Source organism: Pelophylax lessonae (assembly GCF_965119305.1).
Source record: "Pelophylax lessonae genome assembly, chromosome: 6".
NCBI lineage: Eukaryota > Metazoa > Chordata > Amphibia > Anura > Ranidae > Pelophylax > Pelophylax lessonae.
In genome coordinates this window covers 224,482,542-224,507,336 of record NC_138773.1, presented here as the reverse complement: position 1 = coordinate 224,507,336, position 24,795 = coordinate 224,482,542, and the positions used below count along the sequence as shown (strand labels likewise).

At 48.0% G+C, this 24,795-nt stretch overlaps 1 protein-coding gene across 1 annotated transcript in view; it reads right to left on the bottom strand.

Annotated features, from left to right (window-relative positions):
* Positions 1–1,937: 1,937 nt before the first annotated feature.
* The window catches only part of RBM44 (RNA binding motif protein 44), a gene marked incomplete at its 5' end in the record, with an annotated part of 455,780 nt that continues 432,922 nt past the window's right edge, over positions 1,938–24,795 (bottom strand). The window contains one exon of the mRNA XM_082260160.1: positions 1,938–1,952. The remainder of the gene's footprint in view (positions 1,953–24,795) is intronic.

Genomic DNA, 24,795 nt, shown 5'->3' with positions numbered 1-24,795 from the left:
GCAGCCTGTACACAATGCTGTCCCCTGCAGCTACCTATACTAGTTTTCCTCTTTGCCTGCAGAATAAAGAAAACTCTAGCTTAAGGTCCCCCAGACCCTATGTAACAGGACTTTGTGCCATAGCAACCACACTGAAGGAAAGGGCAGCTAGTCCCATACTCCAACATCCAGGGAAGTAGTTTTTCTTTCCCTGGCAAACAGAGCAACAGGAAAGCAAAGAATAGGTAGCTGTGTGGGCTGGCATTAAAATTAACCTGTTTTCTGTCCTTTATGGGCTACACACAGGTGTATGTTAAAGGGGTTTACAATAAACCGCAGATATTCTTTTGAATCCTACTCCTTTGAGGCCTCAATCACGTGGCCATAACACAGCCATAAACATTTTACTGATTAGTCAAGGACCAGAAGCTCCTGCATACATTATCAGTAAATAGGTACATTTTGAATGTGTAAAAATGATCCTGTTCTTTCTTTCGATGGTATATGTGTATATGTTATTTTTTGTGTTACGATTTGAAACATTCACACACCTGTGTAAATGTCTCTACTGAAAACAATGCAGCTATGTTCAGATCTGTAAATAAACTGTTGTAAATGAGGTTTGTTTTTTCACGGGTATGTGATTGAGGCTTTAAGCTGCTTTAACAGTTTCACTCTTGCCCAGTATTACAGTTTTCTTTTAATTCAAAATATAATGCAAACACTTAACATAGCACCTAAGGAAAGCACACAGGCAAAAAAATGACTGAGATGGTATTATTCCAGTCTGAGGAGAGATTTTAAAATCAATGCACCCTATACGCATATGCAGAGGTTTTTTTTTTTTTTTTTTTGTGGGAGATTCAGACCACATTTCATGTTTGTTTACACAAGGACTGTGGAAATTTCCCTATTGCCTTATCAACCACAATAAACTAGGGTAATCAAATGCAGTATGTGGTCTTACACCTAAAGTACATTATAGGCGGCAATAGTTACAAACTATAGTGCTTTGTCACAGCAATCTAAATTGCTGCCATAGGATACTACTACTTTTGAAAAAGCATGGCAGTAATCAATGTTTTTTTTATTTTTGTTGGGTATCCTGAGACTAATTTGAAAAAAAAAAAAAAAAAAGAAAATCTCCAACATGTTATTTTCTTGGTTTGGGTGCAAGGTCTTCTTTAAATTGATAAGGTATACTTATTAGAAAGTAACCTGTCACCCTTGCTGTGAAAAGACCACAATCAACGTGAAAAAAAAAAAAAGAAAAAAAAGGATGAGATCCTGGAAATGCTAAGCATCCCAAACTTCAGTGCTGGAGCATCATCTTGTGAACAGCATTATTTTCTCATGATATCCTCAGGAATTTGCCAGGAGGGCTGTGATGTCACCTAGGCGCTACAAGTGGCAGACTGATGTAAGGTTGAGCCACGCTGTATGTGTCCATAGAACACACATAGCAGGGCTCGGTCCCACCCCACGCTCTCTCATCACTGGCTCTGATTGATAACAGCAGGAGCTTTTACAACCACTTTAGCCCATGACATTGGCAATCAAAAAAAATAAATAAATAAAAAAAAATGACAAAGCCAAATTAGGTAACAAAAATGCCTTACATGTGGTGTCCTTGCAAGTTTGTAACATGCATTGTAAACTTTTTTTTTTTTTCTTTCAGCACTTTGTAGTTAGTTCCTAGTGCTTTTAATATGTCCCTGAGGCTGGAACAATACTGAGGCAAACAAAAAAACAAACAAACAATATGCTCAAAGGACTCCAGCATTTAGTTTTCGACTGTCCTAAAGCAGATGACTGGCAAATGTTTCCATTAGGTGATCTTTTCTTCCACCACTCCTTTTCTAAATGGCAAATTTCTTTAACATACACAAATATTTTAAATGTAGTGTCTCAATTTTGTAGTATTTTTTTTTCTTAAAGCAGGATAATACATAAGACAACCAGGTTATAGTGACCTGTGAAAAAAACAAAAAAATGTGTAGGTAATTCATAAAGATGTTAGATGAATTTTAGCATATTTTAACTACAAACAGCATTCGCCAACTTGCTAACAGAAGTTAACAGATGTCAAGCACATCTTACACAAAACTAGTTAGTGGATTTAACAACATACACTTTGAGAATAAAACTATGTATTTAATGCATACATATATACCCTCTCCAGGTTAAAATTACACTTTTGATGATTTTCTAGAGGGGAGAAAAAAAGTTCAACAAAAAATAAAACATGACACTTTACTACACTTGCCTTTTTTTTTTTTCATTTAAGCAGGGCTAAACCCCTTGCTTCACTTCAAAAGCGCAAAGTCCCTTGCTGGCTCCAGCATCTTCTATCCAGTATCCTCTGGATGCCATGCTGCGACCACTTTCATTGGCCAGAGTGGGATGACGTCACTCCTGTGTATGCACAGGAGTGCAGTCATCCCGACACGCGCGATGTGCTGGAATGTACACTGAGCTGCGCTTGTGCAGACACTAAAGAGAAAATCTGTACAGAGCCCAGAGGAAGGAGATGAATTTCAGCTGTGTGTACAGTTTAAGTTTGAACTACTTAACTCTGTTAACAGGCATTTTCCACAACAGCATATTTGTACAGGTGGCTATGGTATCACCTGTTTGGTAAAACACAGAGTTTGAATACTCAGAAGCTACAGAACCGTGCAAACATTTTAAGCAGGTGTGAAGAAATGCTATATAGTAAGAATGGTTTCAAAATAACGGAATTTTTGTAAAATCTTACCAGTAAAATTCCTTTCTCTATGTCCTTCGACAGTCGCCGCCTCCTCTAAGTAATCACTATTGGGTATTGACTTCCGCTCTGCAGGAGTAGCTAGGCATAAAGACTTAGTCAAAAGAACAAAGGCATTTGCATATACACACCCATGGGGGCTGTCCCACTGGTCAATACCCCCCTGCAGTGACCACTCCCAACTCAGTTTGGTAGCATAGCAGTAGGTAATAATAAAACAACCCCATAAGAGGGGCGGGGGCGGCGACTGTCGGAGGACTCAGAGAAAGGAATTTTACAGGTAAGATTTTACAAAAATTCAGTTTTCTCTTACGTCCTCCGACAGTCGCCGCCTCCTCTAAATCATCACTATTGGGATGTCCCAAAGCAGTATAGACATGAGGGGTGGGAGACGTAACCGTAGAAAAGGCAACGCAGTACCCACATCAGAGAAAGGAACCATACACGCACAGTAAGAGAACCTTCTGGGCAACAGAAAACAAAGCTCAACAGGAGCAACAGCCAAGGAAAGCAAATACCAACAGCCAGGGACCCACAAAAAAACAAGGGTCCTTCATGGCACCGCTGCACTGAGAACTTTGCGGCCAAAGGAGGCATCAGCTGATGCCAGAACATCTACCTTGTAGAATTTGGAAAAGGTGTGCACCGACGACCTATTGGCATTGTGCACACCTGGGCCACCGAGGAACGATGCCAATAGGCCCAGGACACACTCAAAGATCTGGTAGAGTGCGCCTTAACAGGGAAGGCTGGAAACCGTTCCTTCAAAGCATAAGCCTGTTCAATGGTCTGTCTGATCCATTTGGCAATAGTCGCTGCGGACGCAGCCATGCCCTTCCGAGGTCCCTCAGGAAGGACAAAGAGGGAATCCGTCCTCCGAAAGGATTCCGTAGACGACAGGTAAACCCTGATAACATCCAAGGAGTGCAAAGCAACCTTCTTAGGATGCTTAGGCTTCGTACAAAGCGAAGGCAGGACAATGTCCTCATTAAGGTGAAACTCAGAGACCATCTTAGGAAGAAAAGAGGAATGTGGACGCAAGACCACCTTATCCTTGTGAATCACCAAGTAAGGAGAGCAGCAGGACAACGCCGCCAGCTCTGATACTCTGCGAGCCGAAGTGATCGCCACTAAAAAGGCAACCTTCTTAGACAGCAGAGGCAACGATATCTCCCGGATATTTTCAAAGGGAGCACGCTGTAACACGGACAGAACCAAGTTCAAGTCCCATGGAGGTAGAGGCTCCTTTCTGGGAGGAGGAATGAGATGCCACAGGGCGTTGGAAAATAACAGCCAGTGCAGACACCTGGCCCTTTATCATGGCCAGCGCCAGACGCTGGTCCACCCCAGACTGGAGGAAAGCCAACACTCTCAACACCGAGTAAGAGCGAGGGGAGAACCCCCTGGACTCACACCAGGCGAAATAAGCTTTCCAGGTACGGTAATAGATTTTACCAGATGAGGTTTTCCTAGCCTTGATCAGACTAGGGATGACCTCAGGAGAGAGAACCCTGTCCCTCAAGACCTGGGTCTTAACAGCCAGGCCGTTAAAGCCAGCGACTGTAAAGCAGGATGGAAGATCGGACCCCGAGACAGATCTTCCCGCATTGGCACCCGCCATGGAGGCGCCACTGCCAGGTGAACAACGTCGGCGTACCAGGACCGGCGTGGCCAGTCCGGCGCCACCAGAATCACCAAGTGCGGTTCCGAGGCTAACCTGCGGAGTTTCCTGGATAGCAACTGAATCGGAGGAAAGGCATACATCAGATGATACTGATGCCAAGGGGCCACCAACGCATCCGAGGCGTCTGCCAGAGGATCGCGCGTTCTTGCCACGAACCTTTCCACCTTGTGGTTCAGTCGAGATGCGAACAGATCCACGTCCGGGGATCCCCACTTCGCACACAGCATTTGGAAGACCTCCAGGTGTAGGGACCATTCCCCCTGATCCGGGGTTTGGCGGCTCAGATAATCGGCCTGCCAATTCTCCACACCCGGAATGTGAACTGCTGAAATCGCCGGGACATGAGTCTCGGCCCAAGACAAAATGTCGGTCACCTCCCGGGCCGCCCGGGCACTCCTGGTGCCCCCTTGGTGGTTGATGTAAGCCACCGCGGTAGCATTGTCCATCTGTACCCGAACAGGACGGCCCCGAAGTCGGTCCGACCACTGGAAGAGACAGAGTTTTATCGCTCTCAATTCCAGCACATGGATCGGGAGGGAGGACTCCTCCGACCAAGTGCCCTGGGCAGACAGGTTGCCCAGGACTCCACCCCAGCCCGACAGGCTGGCATCCTTGGTAATCACCATCCACAACAACGGACGGAAGGACTTGCCTTCCGACACCGCCGGGGACTGGAGCCACCACAGAAGAGCCAATCTGGTCTGACGACTCAATGAGACACTCAGATCCAGGGACTGAGGTAGTCTGTTCCACCTGGCCAGGATCTCCGCCTGGAGAGCCCGCGTGTGAAACTGAGCAAAGGGTACCGCCTCGAAGGCCGAAACCATCAACCCCAGGCCCCGCATTGCAGGTCCTGAGTGACGAGGACGGATTGTCCCTGAGAGACCCGTTTCATCCTGCAAGGTCCGGAGCTTGTCCTCTGGCAAGAACACCTTTGCCTGAGCAGAGTCCAGAATCATTCCCAGATAGGGAAGACGAACCGATGGAGACAAGGTCGATTTCTGAACGTTGATGGTCCATCCGAACTCCTGTAGCGTCTGCACCGTGGTGGACAGATCACGCAATAGGTCCTGGCTGACACTCTATCTCAGAAGGAGATCGTCCAGATACCCCAAGACCGCAATGCCCTGTGCCCTTAACAGGCCCAGAACCGGCGCCAGCACTTTGGTAAATACCCTTGGAGCCAAAGCGAGACCAAAAGGTAACGCCACAAACTGATAGTGGTCCTCTGCGATAGCAAACCGAAGGTACCGCTGATGACCCTCGAAAATGGGGATGTGCAGGTACGCATCCTTCAGATCTATCGAGGCCAGGAATTCCCCTGGACTCAGGGAGGCCACCACCGAGCGGAGAGACTCCATACGGAACTTCCGAACGCGCACAAAGCGGTTCAGCGCTTTCAGGTCCAGAATAGGACGTACTTTGCCCTCCTTCCTGGGCAAAGTAAACAGATTTGAATAAAATCCCCGAAACCTGTCCTGATGAGGCACCGGGACAATCACCCCCTGAGCAAGAAGGTCCTGCATCGCTTGGTGCAGGTCCTGCAGACGCCCAGGAGGCAAATGAAGATTTGAGGGAAAAAATCTGTCCGCCGGCCGGGAAAGGAATTCGATCTTGTACCCTGATCGAATGATCTCCTGAAACCACCTGTCCGAAATCCGGAGCAGCCAAGGTTGGAGGAAACCGCGCAAAATGTCCCCCCACCCCTGAAACGGGTGAGGGGGCCCCTTCAGGCAGAGGCAGATTGACCCGCCGAGCCGGCATTGCTGGACTTCTGCTTGCCCACCCAGGGCTTCTTCTGGCCACCCTGTCCCTTGAAGGGCTTGCCCTTGGTTTGGTTCCGAAAAGGCACGAAAGGATCCCTGAATGGATCGAGACGTAGAACCCCTTTTGCCACGAAAGGACTTGTTCTTCGGGTTCTGGGGCAGCAAAGTGCTCTTGCCCCCTGTGACGCCTTTCACCAAGGTATCCAACGCCTCGCCAAAAAGGCGAGAACCAGCATAGGGAAAATCAGCCACTGTTTTCCGCGAGGACTGGTCAGCCGACCAGCTCTTCAGCCAGATCAGTCGACGGTTAAGCACCGAAAAACACTAGATAGGCGTTCAGCCAAAGGGGCCTCATTCAAGGCTGCATCACACAAATACATGACTCCTTGGTGAATTTGATCCACCATATCCAGCCGGGCAGGTGGAACATCATCAGACACGAGGTTGCTCCTAAGCACCTTAGTCCAATCAGCCACCGCCTGAGCCACCAAAACGGACGCGAAAACGGGTCTGAGCAACGAGCCCGCCACTATATAGGAATGGCGTTTAGAGACTCCAACCGCCAGTCCGTGGGATCCCGGAAAACCGGGGCATCCTCAGAAGGAACCAAGGTAGCCTTGTTCAACACGGCCACAGTGTGATCTACCTGTGGAGACACACACCATCGTGATTGCGTAGCCGATGCAAAAGGATAAAGCAATTTGAACCGACTAGGTACCAGGAATGGACGTTTCAACGTGCGCCACATTTCATGAACAGTGTAATGAAACTCAGGTGGGCAGGGAAAAACCTGCGCCGACTTGCGGGTCCTGTGCGTCCCAAATGAGGACACAACGCCGGGAGGACAGGGCTCATCCTCCAAATGAAGCGTTTCCTTAACAGAAACAATGAATTCATCCATGGTCGCCCGCTCTTCAGGCGACCCTGAGGAAGAGGTATCAACCCCTTCCACCTCTGCCTCCCCCTCAGACCCCAGCAGGTCCAAGGATGAGCGAGACCCTGAAAAGGGCACATTCGCAGCAGCAGCAGCCATATCACCATTTGAATCAGAGGAGAGAGACAATCTGGGCCTCTTTTTAGCAGCACGTTCAGCCATCAGCATTTCCATGTTTGACACCAAGGTCACCACTACAGCGGCCAGATCAGGTCTCAGAGGGGCCACAGGAGAACTGGGGACCCCCACCAGAGCTGGGGGGAATTTGCTGTCCTGAGAATCCATTGCTCAAGGTGACAAAAAACAACAGTGCAATAAAGTTAGCACTGTCCCTTTAAGAGCGCCGCGGAGTGCGCAGCCCACCGCTCCAGCGACAAAGACCCCCAAACAGGAGAGAACAAAACTGAGCCAGAAATGACAATACAGAAAGATATTGAGAGCAATAATCTGCAGAGCCCCGCAGAGTGTTGCCACCGAGTGTCCTGCTTCAGAGGAAAAGGAAGTGCTGCTAGAGTAGGCTGAACTTATAGGCTGCATGACCCAGGGAAAATGGCTGCCCCATAGGATTGCATAGGAGGCTCTGCCAAAATGGCCGCCGGACATGCGGTCGGAACGATCGTTCGGCTACCGCAAAATGGCGGGGGATGGCGCCAAAAACAGCATGTAGATTGCCCATAGAGAAGCCAAACATGCCTGCCCATACTTAAAATGGCGGACCGCGTGGATTCACCCCGCTGCGGCCACCACACACACAGTCTGCACCCCCAACAAGCACCGAAGTGACACAGGGAAGGGGACCCCCAAAACATACAGCACCGCATGCACAAGCGATCCCCGCAGGGACCGCATCAGGGAGTCACACAGGTACAGACATGGGGGACACACAGCAACACAGGACTGCCACCCCAGACAGAGGCCCCACACAGAAGTACTTACCTGTACCAGATGGCGTGGGGTGCCTCTATGAACGGAAAGCTGCTGTCCTTATCTGACAGGGAGTGCCGTTTGCCAGGGACATGACACTGCAGCATCGCAGATGTGTCCTGTGAGGTAGCCACCTCACTGCGAACAGGGATGGGTCGTTCATAGTGCCAGGGCGAACCATAGCTGAACGCTCGATGGGGGGCTGGGGGTCCATCTGACCCTCTGCCCTGGAGAACCAGGGCGGTCAGTCCGAATCCCAGCACCGCATGATCCATCTTCATCCGAAGAAATTACTAAAACTAAAGCTGACAAAATAAACAACTAGTAAAGTAAGATAAAACTGACATTTTCAAAAGAAAATCAAATAAAAAAGATTAGATAGGCTGAGACTGTAGCCCCAGCACAGGGAAGCCTAACTACTCCTGACGCTAGGCAGATTAAAACTGAGTTGGGAGTGGTCACTGCAGGGGGGTATTGACCAGATGGGACAGCCCCCATGGGTGTGTATATGCAAATGCCTTTGTTCTTTTGACTAAGTCTTTATGCCTAGCTACTCCTGCGGAGCGGAAGTCAATACCCAACAGTGATGACTTAGAGGAGGCGGCGACTGTCGGAGGACGTAAGAGAAATCCAATTTTCTCTTTCGTTCATTGACGGACACAGCTCCAGAATCTTCTTGACCATTGGGACATCCCAAAGCAGTGTCAAACATGAGGGGTGGAAAAAAAAAAAAAAAGACAGCAGAAGAAATACCCAAAGGCTAAATCTAGCCAACCAGGTAACATGGAGCTCAACCAGGGACAACTGGAGCTCCCCTGAAAGATACACCCTCAAACCAGCCAGCCACCCACTCACCACAGGGTGCCAGTCAGCCACCCACCACAGGGTGCAAGCCACCATAGGGTGCCAGCCACCCACCAAAGGGTTCCAGCCAGCCACCCACCAAAAGATGCCAGCCACCCAGCCACCACAGGGGTCCAGCCAGCCACCCACCCACCAAAGGGTGCCGGCCAGCCACCCACTCACCAAAGGGTGTCAGCCAGCCACCCACTCACCAAAGGGTGTCAGCCAGCCACCCACCAAAGGGTGCCAGCAAGCCAGTTTTTTTTAAGCCTATATTCAATTTCAGTAGTGTCTTTCAAATTTCAATGGAGATGGATGCAGATAGAAAAAATTAAAGGTGTGATCTGGAACTATTTCTCATCTCCAGGAAAAGCAGCAGCAGTGTGCAACACGTGCACAAACAATGCAAGCATGGGATCAATAACTGCAAAAACCAAATATATGTCAAATCTTTGGGCCCATCTAAGTGTTCATCATGTTGAATTATATCATGCAGCACAGAAAAAATAAAATGAATCACAAGGTGAAACATCACTATCTCAGGCATTAATAAGATATGTTTCAGAAAAAAAAAATAGGTGGCTAAAATCGGATGGAAGATTCCAACTGCTGGACAGAGTAATCACAGAGATTATAGTCACTGATAAGCAGCCATTTTCAATGTCTGACTCTGGATTTAAGCGGTTGATGTCCATAGTTGAGCCAAGGTACACACTGAAGAGTAACAAGTATTATCAAACCGAAATGCTGGGAAAGATTCACCAAAAGGTCGTTGAGAAAGTAAAGGCTATGCTGAAACAAGAGAATGCTGGCAACTCACTCTCATTCACGACTGACTGCTGGTCAGGACAAACAATCACTAGCGAGTCTTACATGCCACTTCATTGACAGCGGATGGACAAGAAGGCATTTGGTGTTGAATACAAAAGTGATGCAAGGATCCCCACACTGGGGAGTACATTGGAGAAATGTTTCTAGGCATGCTAGAAGAGTGGGGAATCACCAAAGACCGAGTGATGCTTGTGCTTCGAGACTGCGAACATGGTGAAAGGAATGAAACTTGCTGAAGTGTCAGACCTCAGTTGCATGGCACACACCCTCCAACTTGTGGTAAATGATGGTCTGTCAAACCAGACATAATTAGCATGCTGAAGAGGTGCGCAGGCCATTTCCACCATTCAGTCCTTGCCAAGCAGCGACTGAGGTGCATTCAGGAAACCTTGGCCTACTCAAAAACAACTTCACATGCTGCAAAGAATGCTAGAGCAGAAGCAAGCTCTTACCATATATTCAGGTGAATATGGAGGATATTCTTGTCCTACTGCTGATCAGTGGGACATTGTAGCCAATGTCACTGAGACCCTCCTCCGCATAGAGGAAGTGACACTAGAGGTGAGTCATTAGGACTCATCTGTGTCATCTGTCATCCCACGAGTGAGAGTGCTGAAGATGCTTCTTCAAAAGAATGAAGGACCCAACACATGTGGCACTAAAACATGTAGGCAGGCCACGAGGGCAGCCTGGCCAAATGTTTTGAGAAGCATGAAGAGAATAAAAATGTGCTTGCATGTCTTTTGGATCCTCGATACAAGAACCATCCTTTCTCTTCTGATGATGTATTGGCCAAGGCAAAACAATGGCGGACAGAAGATATTCAAAAGGAGGTGCAGGAGGTTCCTGCCGAAAAGAAAAGTCAAGAAGAGCAGGTTTCTAATGTGGAAGAGTAGGATTCTTCAAAAAAGAGAAAAATGTCCAAAAAGACTACGGACAGAAGAGAAACTTCATCGTGGTTGAATAGATGCCATTTTCAGTGTTTTATTGGGGCCTCATGCGGATGATTCTTCTAAATCTGCAATAATGAGCCTGGATGATGAACTTCATCTCTATTTGAAGGAACCAGTAATTGACAGAAGTGGTGATCCTCTTCAGTGGTGGAAAGAAAACGAGGCACGTTACAAAAGACTTGCTTCTCATGCTAGAAGATACCCCTCTGCTTCCCCTTCCTCGGTACCAAGTTAGCGTGTTTTTAGTGAAGTGGCAGGAATTTATGAAAAAAACAGAAGCCGTTTAACTGGTGAACATGCTAAAATGTTAAGCTTTCTGCACTATAATATTGTTCTACTTAACTGGGAGTATTGAAAGTGTAGTAGTATAGTACTAGTGTCAACTCCACTCCAAACCATTCCACTGTCTAGCTTTTGTCTAGATTTTTTTTCTAGCAGTTTTGCACTAACTACGCTGCAGTCAGTGCAAAACTGCTAGAAAAAAGCTAGACAGTGGATTGGAGTCAGTGGACTACTGCTGCAGTAGTGCGCCACTCTCTGCTGCAATAATTTTAAATCACTACTGCAGTAGTGATTTAAAATTATTGCAGTGAGTGTACTACTGCAGCAGCAGTCCACTGACTCCCCACTGTCTAGCTTTTTTTCTAGCAGTTTTGAACTGACTGCAGTTAGTGATTTAAAATCATTGCAGGAAGTGCAGTACTGCAGCAGTAGTCCACTGACTCCTCCAATCCACTGTCTAGCTGTATGTTGTTGTCTATCTTTTTTCTAGCAGTTTAAATTTGCACTGACTGCAGTAGTGGTTTAATCAACTTGGCAATGTGATTATGTCCAGATTTCTTTGCTAAAAGCGGTAGATTGTTTTGCACGGAAATCTGTTTTACATTTTAAAACTCACCTTCCCCTGCGATCCCCCGCCATCCTCCTGCTGTGTGCTTGGCCGATGCCGGCACCTGTCTTCCGGTTCCCTTCCCTGCAAGCATTGCGACGCAGGGGGGTGGAACCGGCGGCAATTTCAAAAATGTAAATACACGAATTCACAGGATACAAAGTTGTGATCCTAACGGATTACACTGTATCATGCCATTTCACCACAGGATTGCACCTGGTGACTTTTTCAGTGCCCTGCCTGTGCTTTTCCAGTTCTTTGTGCCTGGAAAATTGAGAACGACCATGGCGTTCAAAAAGAGTTCTTTTTGCGCAAAAGCGCTTTTAGGCGAACTGGAAAACAGCAAATTTTCCAGGCACAAAGCACTTGAAAAGCACAGGCAGGGCACTGGAAAAGTATCCAGGTGCAATCCTGCGCTGAAATGGCATGATACCATGTATCACAGCTTTGTATCAGGTCATTTGTGTATTTATAATAGAAAAATAGTGCAGCGCAATCCTAGTGGTAAAATTATAAAATCATGCAGAGTCCCAGTGTTAATAGGTGTCCATATAAACAGATAAAAGTCTCCAGTGTAAAGTGGTCCTAGGGCAATTCCATAAGGTGCTTGTCTCCACGAGTGCTCATGCAATCCCACCACCTGTTCACACTGCCGCTCACCTTAACAAAGAGACCCTACAGGGTCAACCAGCATTTCATCTCAAAATCAAAGCATCCTCACACTTTCTTCCTTAAGCGTAGTAAATGATTACACCTCCGATGCACTGTCAGCTCCTCAAACAATGTTACCAATATGTGTAGGAGACAAGAAAAAACGATCTAATGCTCTCTGTATGCAATCAAGCACTCTTTAATCCATATAAGAAAACAACTCACATTTTTGAAGAAAATAACAGCGCATATCTGCAGAGTTTGCAAGCAGGCGTGCATCAGGTCCACCAACCCGGAAGAGTGAGAGGCGGCCGCGGGTCACGTGCGGGTCCCTTGCTGAAGAAGTCCCGCTTATTTTCACGGACGTAACGCGTACGAGGGATGTCACGTGACCCGTGGCCGCCTCTCACTCTTCCGGGTTGGTGGACCTGATGCACGCCTGCTTGCAAACTCTGCAGATATGCGCTGTTATTTTCTTCAAAAATGTGAGTTGTTTTCTTATTTGGATTAAAGAGTGCTTGATTGCATACAGAGAGCATTAGATCGTTTTTTCTTGTCTCCTACACATATTGGTAACATTGTTTGAGGAGCTGACAGTGCATCGGAGGTGTAATCATTTACTACGCTTAAGGAAGAAAGTGTGAGGATGCTTTGATTTTGAGATGAAATGCTGGTTGACCCTGTAGGGTCTCTTTGTTAAGGTGAGCGGCAGTGTGAACAGGTGGTGGGATTGCATGAGCACTCGTGGAGACAAGCACCTTATGGAATTGCCCTAGGACCACTTTACACTGGAGACTTTTATCTGTTTATATGGACACCTATTAACACTGGGACTCTGCATGATTTTATAATTTTACCACTAGGATTGCGCTGCACTATTTTTCTATTATGTATTCAGAAGGTGTTTAGGAGATATTGCCCTTGAGTGCTTAGCTGCTGGTCCATTTATTAGTGGTGTGTACAAGAGTCCAGCGCTGAATATTTCTTTTTATTTCATTTGTGTATTTACACTTTTGAATTTGCTGCAGGTTATACCCCCCCCCCCCCCCTGCATCGCAACGCTCTCAGGGAGGGAACCGGAGGAGAGACGGTGAAGACGCCGGGGAGGATGGCGGGGGATCGCAGGGAAGTGGAGTAGCATTGCGGGGTAATCCCGAATGTGGCTCGGTGTTACCGCTTTTGGCACTGAAAATTAACCCCGAGCCACACTCGGGAATACTGCTAGGGAGGTTAAAATCATTGCAGTGAGTGCACTACTGCAGCGGTAGTCCACTGACTCCAATCCACTGTCTAGCTTTTTTTTCTAGCAGTTTTGCACTGACTGCACTGCAGTAGTGATTTAAAATTATTGCAGTGAGTGCACTACTGCAGCAGTATATGTATCATTCACAATCAGATGATGTGAAACTGATGTCCCTGCACGTGTGGTTTTCCTATCAGTTTTCATGCAGTTAAGGTGTGAAGAACGAGCCCTTAATGTTAAAAATGTTAATAAACAAACATTAACATGTTCAGTAACAGATTTGTGTCGAAAATTGTGTTTATTTTGCAAAACTTTAAATGTTCAAAATATCGGTCGATACCGGCATCAGCAACGAACAACCGATATCGGTTGATCCCTAGTCTGGAGCCACTAGGATGGCTGGAATCCCTTCTGCCTCGATCCTCCGCAGGAGTCTTGGCAGAAGTTCTACTAAAGGGGGGAAAGAGTGCATCAGACAATACTGGCCCCCAAGGAGCCAGCAGTGCATCTGTGGCATCGGGCAGAGGATCCCGAGACCGTGCAACAAACCTCTTTATCTTCCTGTGGAGACGAGCGGCCAACAGGTCCACCTTGGGAATGCCCCACCAGAGACGCAACTGATGATACACCTCCGGAGCAAGTGACCATTCCCCCTGGTCCAATGCCTGACGACTGAGATAATCTGCCTGCCAATTTCCCCCCTGGAATTTGCACAGCACACAGGGCTGGAACGAATAAAACCCTTGAAAACATTCCGTATCTGGAACCGAAACAAGCACCCCTTGCAGTAGCAAGTCGTGCACTGCCCCGAAGAGACCTCGCAGGCCGTCTGGGGATGCAGGGTGGAAGGAAAGAACCTCTCTGAAAGATGAGTCCAAAATCTGATTTTGCAGCCGGACCAAATCAGCTTGTGGAGCCATCTGTCTTGAATCTGGGAGATCCAGGGATCCAGAAGGACCCGCTCACAGCTTACCAGACCAGGTCCTCTGGAGGAGGTCCTTACAGACTTCGATCCCTTGTCTTGAGATCCTGAGGAAAGAAAAGGCCGCTCATGAGCCGAGAAAATAAAAAGGGGCATGGCTGCGACGGGACTCATTTCCCTTAGCAGCCTGTGGAAGAAGAGTACTCCTCCCCCTGTGAGACCCGAGTGATCGACCGATATCGTTTTTTCGTTGCCGATACCGATATTTTGTAGATCGCATATCGGTATCGGTCGATATCTTCACACATGTAAAAATTACCCAAAAAAACCCCACAAAATTCGACACAAATCTCTTAATAAACATGTTAATCTTTATTTATTAACATTTTTAACATTAAGTGCTCGTTCTTCACACCTTAACTGCATAAAAACTGATATGAAAACTTCAATTGCAGGGACATTTGCTTTGCATTTCACATCATCTGATTGTGCATTAATGCATAATAAAGTGCTGCAGCAGTGGACTCACACACTGCAATATGTTACTGCAGTGCAGTCAGTGCAAAACAGCTAGAAAAAAACTAGGCAACAACAACAGCTACACAAAATACACATACACAGTGGATTGGATGGACTGGAGTCAGTGGAAGAGTACTACCTCTGCAGTAAGGAACTGACTGCAACTAATGCAGTGCAGTGCAGTCAGTGCAAAACTGCTAGAAAAAAAGCTAGGCAACAACAGCTACACAATATACACCACATACAGTACACATTGGATTTGATGGGCTGGAGTTAGCGAAGGAGGACTACCTCTGCAGTAAGGCACTGACTGCAACTAATGCAGTGCAGTCAGTGCAAAACTGCTAGAAAAAAAGAGCAAGGCAACAGCTACACATGTCACAGTCGATTGGACTGGAATCAGCGGAGGACTACCTCCGTCTGCAGTATGGCACTCACCGCAACTACTGCAGTCAGTGCAATACTGCTAGAAAAAAATCAAGCCAACAGCTAGACAGAATGGATTGGATTGGAGTCAGTGGACTACCTCTGCAGTAGGGCATTCACTGAAATGACAGCAGTCAGTGTAAAACGGCTAGAAAAAAAGCTAGGCAACACCTAGACATTGGATTTGGACTCTTAGAAGTAGGGCACTCACTGCAACTAGAGCAGTCAGTGCAAAACTGCTAGAAAAAAAGCTAGGCAACAGCTAGACAGTGGATTGGATTGGAGTCATTTAGCAGACTACCTCTGAAGTAGGGCACTTACTGCAACTACAGCAGTCAGTGCAAAACTGCTAGAAAAAAACCTAGGCAACAGCTAGCCAGTGGATTGTATTGGAGTCAGTCGACTACCTCTGCAGTAGGGCACTCACTGCAACTACAGCAGTCAGTGCAAAACTGCTAGAAAAAAGCTAGGCAGCAGCTACACATTGGATTGGATTCTTAGCAGTAGGGCACTGCAACTACAGCAGTCAATGCAAAAATGCTAGAAAAAAGCTAGGCAACAGCTAAACAGTGGATTGGAGTCAGTCGACTACCTCTGCAGTAGGGCACTCACTGCAACTACAGCAGTCAGTGCAAAACTGCTAGAAAAAAGGTAGGCAACAGCTAGACAGTGGATTGGAGTGGACACTACTCTTTAATACTCCCAGTTAAGTAGAACAATATTATAATGAAGAAAGCAGAACATTTCAGAATGTCCATAATCACCTGTTAAAGGTCTTCTGTTTTGTTCAAACAATGCTGCAACTTCGTAAACATGCCCAGGAGGAGTGGAGGACAGAGGAGCAGAGAGAGAAGGGTATCTTCTAGCATGGGAAGCAAGTTTTTTGTAGCGTGCCTCATTTTCCCTCCACCACTGAAGAGGATGACTTCTTCTGTCAATTACGGCTTCTTTCAAATAGAGATAAAGTTCATCATCAAGGCTCATCGTTGCAGATTCAGAAGAAATTAAATCCTCCACATGAGGCCCCAATAAAACACTGAAAATGTCCTGATCAATTCAACGACGATGAAGCAGATTCTTTTCTGTTCGTTGATGTATTTTTGGACATTTGTCTGTTTTTTCAGCATGCTGTTCTTCATAAAAGTAGTGTTCTGGACATTTCTTTTCGGCAGGAACCTCCTGCACCTCCATATCTTCTGTCAGCCATGGTTTCGCCTTAGCCAATACATCATCAGAAGAGAAAGCATGGTTCTTGTATCAAGGATTCAAAAGACTTGCAAGCACAACACTTTTAATCTCTTCATGCTTTTAAACCATATATCAATCAAAGCTCTTTGGCTTGACAGATCATCATTTGAAAGTTGGAGGGTGTTGTGTGCCATGATGACATAGAGGTCTGACGTATCAGCAAGCCTCATTCCTTTAGGCATGTTTGCTCCACTGTCTCGAAAATGCGCAATCTGTGCCGGTGGATCCGAAGCTGTGCCTCCTTGGCATGGTGGAGGACTACTCGCCTGATGTCAACGTGCGATTAGCGCTGTCGAGGTCTTTTTTTCAGGCCCGGAAACTTATTTTGCAGCACTGGACGTCTCCGTCCCCTCCCTCGCTGGAGATGTGGGTGAGGGCGGTGGGCACTACCCTACGGTATGAACGCCTAATTTATCAGCATAGAGGTGTCCCACTACGGTATGACAAAATCTGGGCTGGGTGGCTGGCACAGCCGGGCCTGGCCCCTGCTGATCTTATCATGGATTGCTTATTGCAATAGTGCCCTGTGTGTTCTGGTTGCAAAATGTGGGGAGGGTACTGTATGTGTAATTGTGTTACCACGCCCGGGTGTATAGATGTGCACTATTTGATGGGAATGCACTCTTTTAGGGATGTCATGTATCTTTTCTTTGATTGCTTATACTCTCTTTGCAAGAGAGCTTGCTGTGTTGGAGCCTGTGAATTTTCTGTTTTGTTCAATAAACTTTGTTTCTGATTTAAAAAAAAAAAAAAAAAATGAATGAGTGGTGACTCAGACTCTGTGACCAGCAGTCCGTCGTGAATGAGAGCGAGTTGCCAGCATTGTCTGGTTGCAGCATAGCCTTTACTTTGTCAGCTACCTTTTGGTGTAGCTTTGCCAGCATTTTGGTTTGATTATTCATCTCACTTTTCAGTGTGTAGCTTGGCTCAAGCATGGACAACTGCTTAAATCCTGAGTCAGACACCATTGTAAACGGCTGGTTATCAGTGACAATCATCTCTGTGATTACTCTGTCCAGCAGTTGGAATCTTCCATCTGAATCTAGACAATGACATCTGTTTTTTTCACAAACATATCTGTTATTGTTGCCTGGGATAGTTGACGAGGTATTGAATCAAAATCACATTGATATTCATTTTGTTTTTTCTGTGCTGCATGATACAATTCAATATGATGAACTCTTAGATGGACCCAAAGATTTGACATATTTTTGTTTTTTGCAGTTACTGATCCCATGCTTATGTTGTTTGTACATGTGTTGCACACTGCTGCTTTTCCCTGAATATGGTTGAGACGAGAAATAGTTCCAGACCACACTTTTACTCTTTCTCTCCTCATCCATCTCCATTTCAACTTGAAAGAGACAAAAAAGATTAAAGAAATGGCTTGCTGAAGCTGCTGCTGATCCTGGCACCCTGTTGTGGGTTGGTGGCTGACGCCTGGCAGTGTGGCTGGCTTGGTGTCACCCTGTTGTGGGTGGCTTGCTTGCCGGAACACTGTGGTGGCTGGCGTCACCCTGTTCTGGGTGGCTGGCTTGCAGGAACACTGTGGTGGCACTGGGTGGCTGGCTTGGGAGCCGTATCACAGCCAAACTGAAACCCCTGAACCAACTGGTCCGCCAGCTCTGCAAAGGCAGGGGAAAGCTGTTCCCCCCCATCCAGATCCTGGCGCAAAAATTGGATTTTTGACTTACCGTAAAATCCTTTTCTCTTAAGCTCATTGACAGACGCAGACTTCTTGATTAATATCAGTAGGGATATACTGCCCCCTAAAGGAGTAGGACACTAGGCAGGAAAAAAGTTCTGGCCACAGCTTATGGGCAGTCCCAGGGGGTATATCCTCTCTCTCCCTGCTACAGGATGTCAGTTATATAACAAAGCAGTGTCAGAGAATTCAACCCAAACCAACTCAAAAATAGAGTGGCGGGTCCTGCGTCTGTCAATAAGCTTAAGAGAAAAGGATTTTACGGTAAGTCAAAAATCCAATTTTCTCTGTCGCTCATTGACAGATGCAGACTTCTTGATTAATATTAGTAGGGACGTCCCAAAGCAGTGCCACAAATGAGGGGTGGGATAACAGAAATAAAAATCCAATCCAGAAGGCCCAACCGGAGCCAACCAGAAGCATCAAGGACTCATCGAACAAAAGGATGAGACCCAACTGAAAAAAACAAAAAACCCCCGAGGTAGACCAACGGTCCCCTCAAACAGCGGCCTGCAGAACCTTGCGGTCAAAAGAGGCATCCGCCGATGCCAGCACATCAACTTTATAAAATTTTGTAAAGGTATGAACCGACGACCAGGTAGCCGCCTTGCAAACCTGAAGCACCGACGCCTGATGGCAGAAGGCCCAGGAAGCACTAAGAGCCCGAGTGGAGTGCGCCTTAACAGGGAACGGAGGAACCCGACCCTTAATAGAATGAGCCTGCACCACCGTCTGTCTGATCCATCTGGAGATAGTCACGGCAGACGCAGGCAACCCCTTTCTAGGGCCATCCGTGATCACAAAAAGTGAATCAGCCTTACGAAAAGAGTCAGTAGTAGCCAAGTACACCCTGATCGCCCGAACCACATCCAAGGAGTGTAACGCAAACTCCCGAGGATGACTGGGCTTAGGACACAGGGAAGGCAAAACAATATCTTCATTCAAATGAAACTCTGAAACCACCTTAGGAAGGAAGGATGGATTCGGACGAAGAACCACCTTATCCTTATGAACCACCAGATATGGGGAACGACAGGACAATGCTGCCAGTTCCGACACCCTGCGTGCAGAAGTGATAGCCACCAAAAAAGCCACCTTCTGGGATAAGGTAAGCAAGGGAATCTCCCTAATATTTTCAAAGGGAGGTTTCTGGAGAACCGACAACACCAAATTAAGATCCCAGGGCAGCAAGGGCGTGCGCACCGGAGGAGCCAGGTGCCGCACCCCCTGGATGAAATTCCGCACCAAAGAATGAGTAGCCAGTGGCCTCTGGAAGAAGATCGCCAATGCTGAAACCTGACCCTTGATAGTGCTCAAGGCCAGCTTCAGCTCAACCCCCCGTTGCAGGAAGGCCAATATCCGAGCCACCGAGTAAGAACGTGGAGGAACCCCGAGGGACTCACACCACGCGATATAAGACTTCCATGTGCGATAATAGATCTTTCTGGAAATCGCTTTCCTTGCTTTAATCAGAGTAGGGATAACTGAAACAGACAAACCCCTGTCCTTCAGCACCTGGCTCTCAACAGCCGAGCCGTCAAAGCCAGCGATCGTAAAGCAGGATGGAAGATCGGTCCCTGAAACGGCAGATCCTCCCTGAGAGGAAGTCGCCAAGGAGCGTCTGCGACCAGCCTGACCACGACGGCATATCAGGCCCGATGAGGCCAATCCGGAGTCACAAGGATGACTGGAATTCCCTCCGCCTCCATCTTGTGAAGAAGTTTCGGTGACAACTTGAGAGGAGGAAAGGCATACAGCAGCTGGTACTGCCCCCACAGAGTATTCAGTGCGTCTGCGGCGTCCGCCAGAGGATCGCGGGCGCGGGCTACAACCCTCTGCACCTTTCTGTTGCGCCGAGATGCCAACAGATCCAGGTCCGGGGTGCCCCAATGAAGGCACAACACCTCTGTCTGAAGAGGCCATTCCCCTTGATCCAGGGTCTGACGGCTGAGAAAGTCCGCCTGTCAATTTTCCACACCCAGAACGTAAACTGCAGAAAGAGCCGGAACAAACTGTTCCGCCCAAAACCTGCCGGCCACTTCCACGGCCGCCAGAACACTCTTGATGTCCCCTTGATGATTGACATAGGCCACGGCCGTGGCATTGTCCGACTGAATCAGCAGCCCTGAAGATGCTCGGTCCGGTGAACCAGGCAAAACCTGATCGCTTTCAGTTCCAACATATTTATCGATAACCTGGCTACTTTCGGAAAAAAGGGCTTCCCCTGACTGAGCATCGGAGACCGAGGCCCCCAAACCAGAAACTACCTGGTCCGCTCGCTCAGCCGGATCCGATTGTCCAGGGAATCGGAATTTCAGTTCCATTTGAGAAGAATCTCCTTTTGGAAAGTCCGCGTATGACACTGAGCCTGCGGAGACTCCGCACAGAAGAGGAGGTCGTCCAGGTAGCCCAGGACCGATATGCCCCGCTGCCGCAACAACGCCAGGACTAGGGCCCAAACTTTTGTGAAGAACCGTAAAGCAGAGGCGAGACCAAAGGGTAACACCATAAACTGATAATGGTCCGCTCCCACCGCAAAGCGCAGATACCGCTGGTGTCCTGCGTAAATGGGAACGTGAAGATAGGCACCCTCTATGGGCGCCCTTTGCATCCAGTGCTGCACTGCCCCCAACAGAGCCATTAGGCGATTTGGGGACAGTCGCATATTGGAAGGGAAGAACCGCACCGGTAGAAGCGATCGCAACTCGATCTTGTGTTCCGACCGTATGACCTCGTGAACCCATTTGTCTTGAATACTATAGAGCCACGGGTCCGGAAACCGGCGAAGACATCCCCCCCACCCTTGATCTGGGTGAGGGCGCACCTTCAGGCTGAAGCGGTCTTATCCTCAGGTCTGGAAGGACCGGATTTTTGCTTACCAGACCAGGGTCTCTTGAGGGGCTTTGGAGGACTTTGCCTTATCGCCCGCCCCGGAGGAGCGAAAAAAGTTTTTTAGCCCCCCGTCCCTGACAGGCCACCTCCACCCGGGACACAAATGACTCCAGGACCGCTAAAAGCGAATCAATGGTGAGTGGAGAATCGGAGGGCCCTGCGGCCACCTCGAGGGGATCAGATGGGGACTCATGTGCAGCAGGGTCCATGGCAATGCCAGGGAAACCTGTTAGCAAAAAATGACAAAATGAAAAAAAAAAATTTTTTTTTTTTAAAAAGAATCCCCCAGTGCTAAAGCGCCCCCAGTGGTCACATGCTCGAGACCCCCACAGAGAGAGAGAAGAGAGACCCCCAAAAGGCTCACCACTTGATGGACCAGAGTTCAAACCAGGACTGCTCTCAGCGCTGTCTATCTGACAGGAAGTCTTTTGTGGAGTGATTTTCCCGGGTCTAGGGAGGGGCCACGTCCTTGGTGATTACTACAGCTGCTCAGCTCTCAAGCAGGACGAGCTGGGTGTACCAAGATGGCCGCCTCCATGCAGAGCACATGTATGCTACAACAAAATGGCGGCCCCGCGCGGTCCGCGGGAAAAATGGCGGACCCCGTGCGGTCCGCAGTGCCAAAAAGGAGGCACAGGTAGTAACCCCCCCCGCACGATCGTTTAGGGCAACACCGGCGGCGCACCCCACCGCCCCCATATGCGGTCTGTAACCCAGATTGAAGGAGGGGGCAGATAGGTGGGGGGTGCATAACAGGACAGAGGGGAACCCGGGATCATGAGGGTCCGACCATCCCAGGGAGGGGCCCGCGTTCACCCCAAAACCTGTCAGGGGGAGAGGGGGAACATTCTACTCACCATACTGGAACAGGCGGGCGCCAACTCCTGACAGAACCCCTCTCCACCGAGGTGGGGGGGCTGTCGGCCAACACGGACGCCGCAACTCAGATTCAGACTGGTCGTAGGCGACCTGGCAAGGCGTTTAACTCGCGGGGCCAGTCCCCGTCCAGCGGGACTATGTCGCGGCCGACCCAGCGCGGAGCAAGGGCCTGCACGCGCTCGTAGGCCGGCTGGGGTGACCACCGGATCTCAACATCCAGCCCGTCGCCCAGATCCAGCATAATTGCTTGAAGATCTCACAGGAACAAACTGGAGAAAAAAAGCTAACTAAAAAAGATTTATCTAAAAAAAGCTTGCCAGGACCAGAGATCCCAGCAAGGAACTTAGGTCCTTACTCCTGACTAGGCAGAAAAAAACTGACATCCTGTAGCAGGGAGAGAGAGGATATACCCCCTGGGACTGCCCATAAGGTGTGGCCAGAACTTTTTTCCTGCCTAGTGTGCTACTCCTGTAGGGGGCAGTATATCCCTACTGATATTAATCAAGAAGTCTGCGTCTGTCAATGAGCAACAGAGAAATCTTTGCCCACTCTGTCAGAGTCTGGGACACCAAGGCTCTGGTGAACACCGGCCCAAAGACCGAAGCAGCCACAGTAAACATGTGGCGGACCAAAGTCTCGGCTCTCCTGTCAAAACAATCAAAACCGGAGACTCCTCCAGGGTAATTAGGGTGTATTTATTCTGCCCTAATTACCCGGAAACCTGAGAGTCCATCACAGGTGGGACTGCCCACCTATTTCAACAGAGACTCTGCAAAGGGATACCATCTAGCGAAAAGCTTAGGCACTGCCGTATTGTGTTTAGGACAACCCCACTGACTCGCAACAATTTTGTCAAAGTAAGCAGGAAAAACTGAATTTTTGTAAAATCTTACCGTAAAATTCCTTTCTCTGAGTCCTCTGACAGTCGCCGCCCACTTATACAGTCTTTACCAATGGGTACTGACCTCTTATCCATAGGAGCAAGCTAGGCATAAGACTTGTTAGAAACAAAGCAATTTACATAGACACACCTTTAGGGGGCTGTCCCTCTGGTCCAATACCCCCTTGCTATCAGCATTCCCAACTCAGTTTGGTAGCAAGCAGTTAAAGTCCAAAAGAACCCCACAAGAGGGGGGGTCGGCGACTGTCAGAGGACTCAGAGAAAGGAATTTTACGGTAAGATTTTACAAAAATTCAGTTTTCTCTTACGTCCTCTGACAGTCGCCGCCCACTCATGCAGTCTTCACCAATGGGATGTCCCAAAGCAGTGTAGACATGAGGCGTGGGAAGCGCAACCGTCACAAAGGCAACACAGCACCCAGGTCAGAGAAAGGAACCTAATCTGAGCAGAAAGGTAAAAACTCTGGGTAACAGAAAAGCTCAACTGGAGCAAACAACCCAGGAAAGCAAATAAACAAGGGGGAAAACAACCCCAACAGGCGGGGACCGGCCAACACCATGGCCCCCTCAAGGCACTGCCACACACAGAACTTTGCGGCCAAAGGAGGCATCTGCTGATGCCAAAACATCAAGTTTGTAAAATTTGGAAAAGGTGTGCACGGACGACTAAGTTGCTGCCTTGCACACCTGGGCCACCGAAGCCTGATGTCGGAAAGCCCATGACGCACTCACCGCTCTGGTAAAGTGCGCCTTGACAGGGAAGGGCGGAACCCGTTCCCTAATAAAATAGGCCTGTACAATCATCTGGGATCAGGGTGATATGGGTAACACTGAATGACATACCAGTTTAAAAACAGTAAAATACACTATTACACATGTGCTATAAGGACTCAAAATTGGATACCTAGACACATAGAAGAACCATCAATATATGCAATCCCGGCTATGACGGCCTATAAGGCGAGGCCTGCAAGCACAAGTGAATGCCTGATGAACCAATGTGCAAAAAAAGGGTATCACATGACCGAACATGTATCAATACACTGAGTGAATTGATTACTATGCTCGGTGATGTAGGAGGACCTCCCAACGTGGGCAATGAGCTCAATGTCCCTGATGATAAATGGCTGGTACCTGAATCAAGACTCCATAGAGTACAAAAAAGTAACTTCAATTGAAGAAATGTGAGGGTAATCGATTCTGAAAAAAAATAAACTGATGTTGAAGCAAAAATAAAATATAATCACAGCAGCAACGGTCCGTGAAATGGGGACCCCTCTATGCAGATCTTTTAAACACAGTTAAAGAACAAAGTTTCTGTTCGGGGCCTCAGAAGAAGTAATAGTATAGTTGCAGTCTGTACATCATGAAAGAAATGAATCCAATACTTGCCGTGCTTGTTAGCATACAGACTGGATATCCGGTGTAGAAGCCGTGATGATCACAGTGATTTAATCCCGTTAAAGGTATTGGATTCACAGATTGCGGTCATATGCTGCTATGGTAACGCAGTAGGGCAAATAGATCCAGCCAGTAGGTCGGGGACAGGGGCTTCGTAGGTCCGTGATTTGGTCCAGTGGCCTGAGTCAGCCGGTCGGTGGTACCGCAGATATGGCGTTCATACCCATGCGTTTGCTACACCGGTCTCTTTGTATAGACGTCCAGGTCAGAGGTGACCGATTGACGCCATATCCGGCTTGCCGGGTGCATGTAGGGGAACAGCCGATAGATGACTGAGCGGAGATCCACGGGTCCCGGGACAGGTAGTCACACAGTGTAGAGTGTGGTGGACGCTAAACGCTGACGCGTTTCACTGACTCAAAACGTCAGTTTCCTCAGA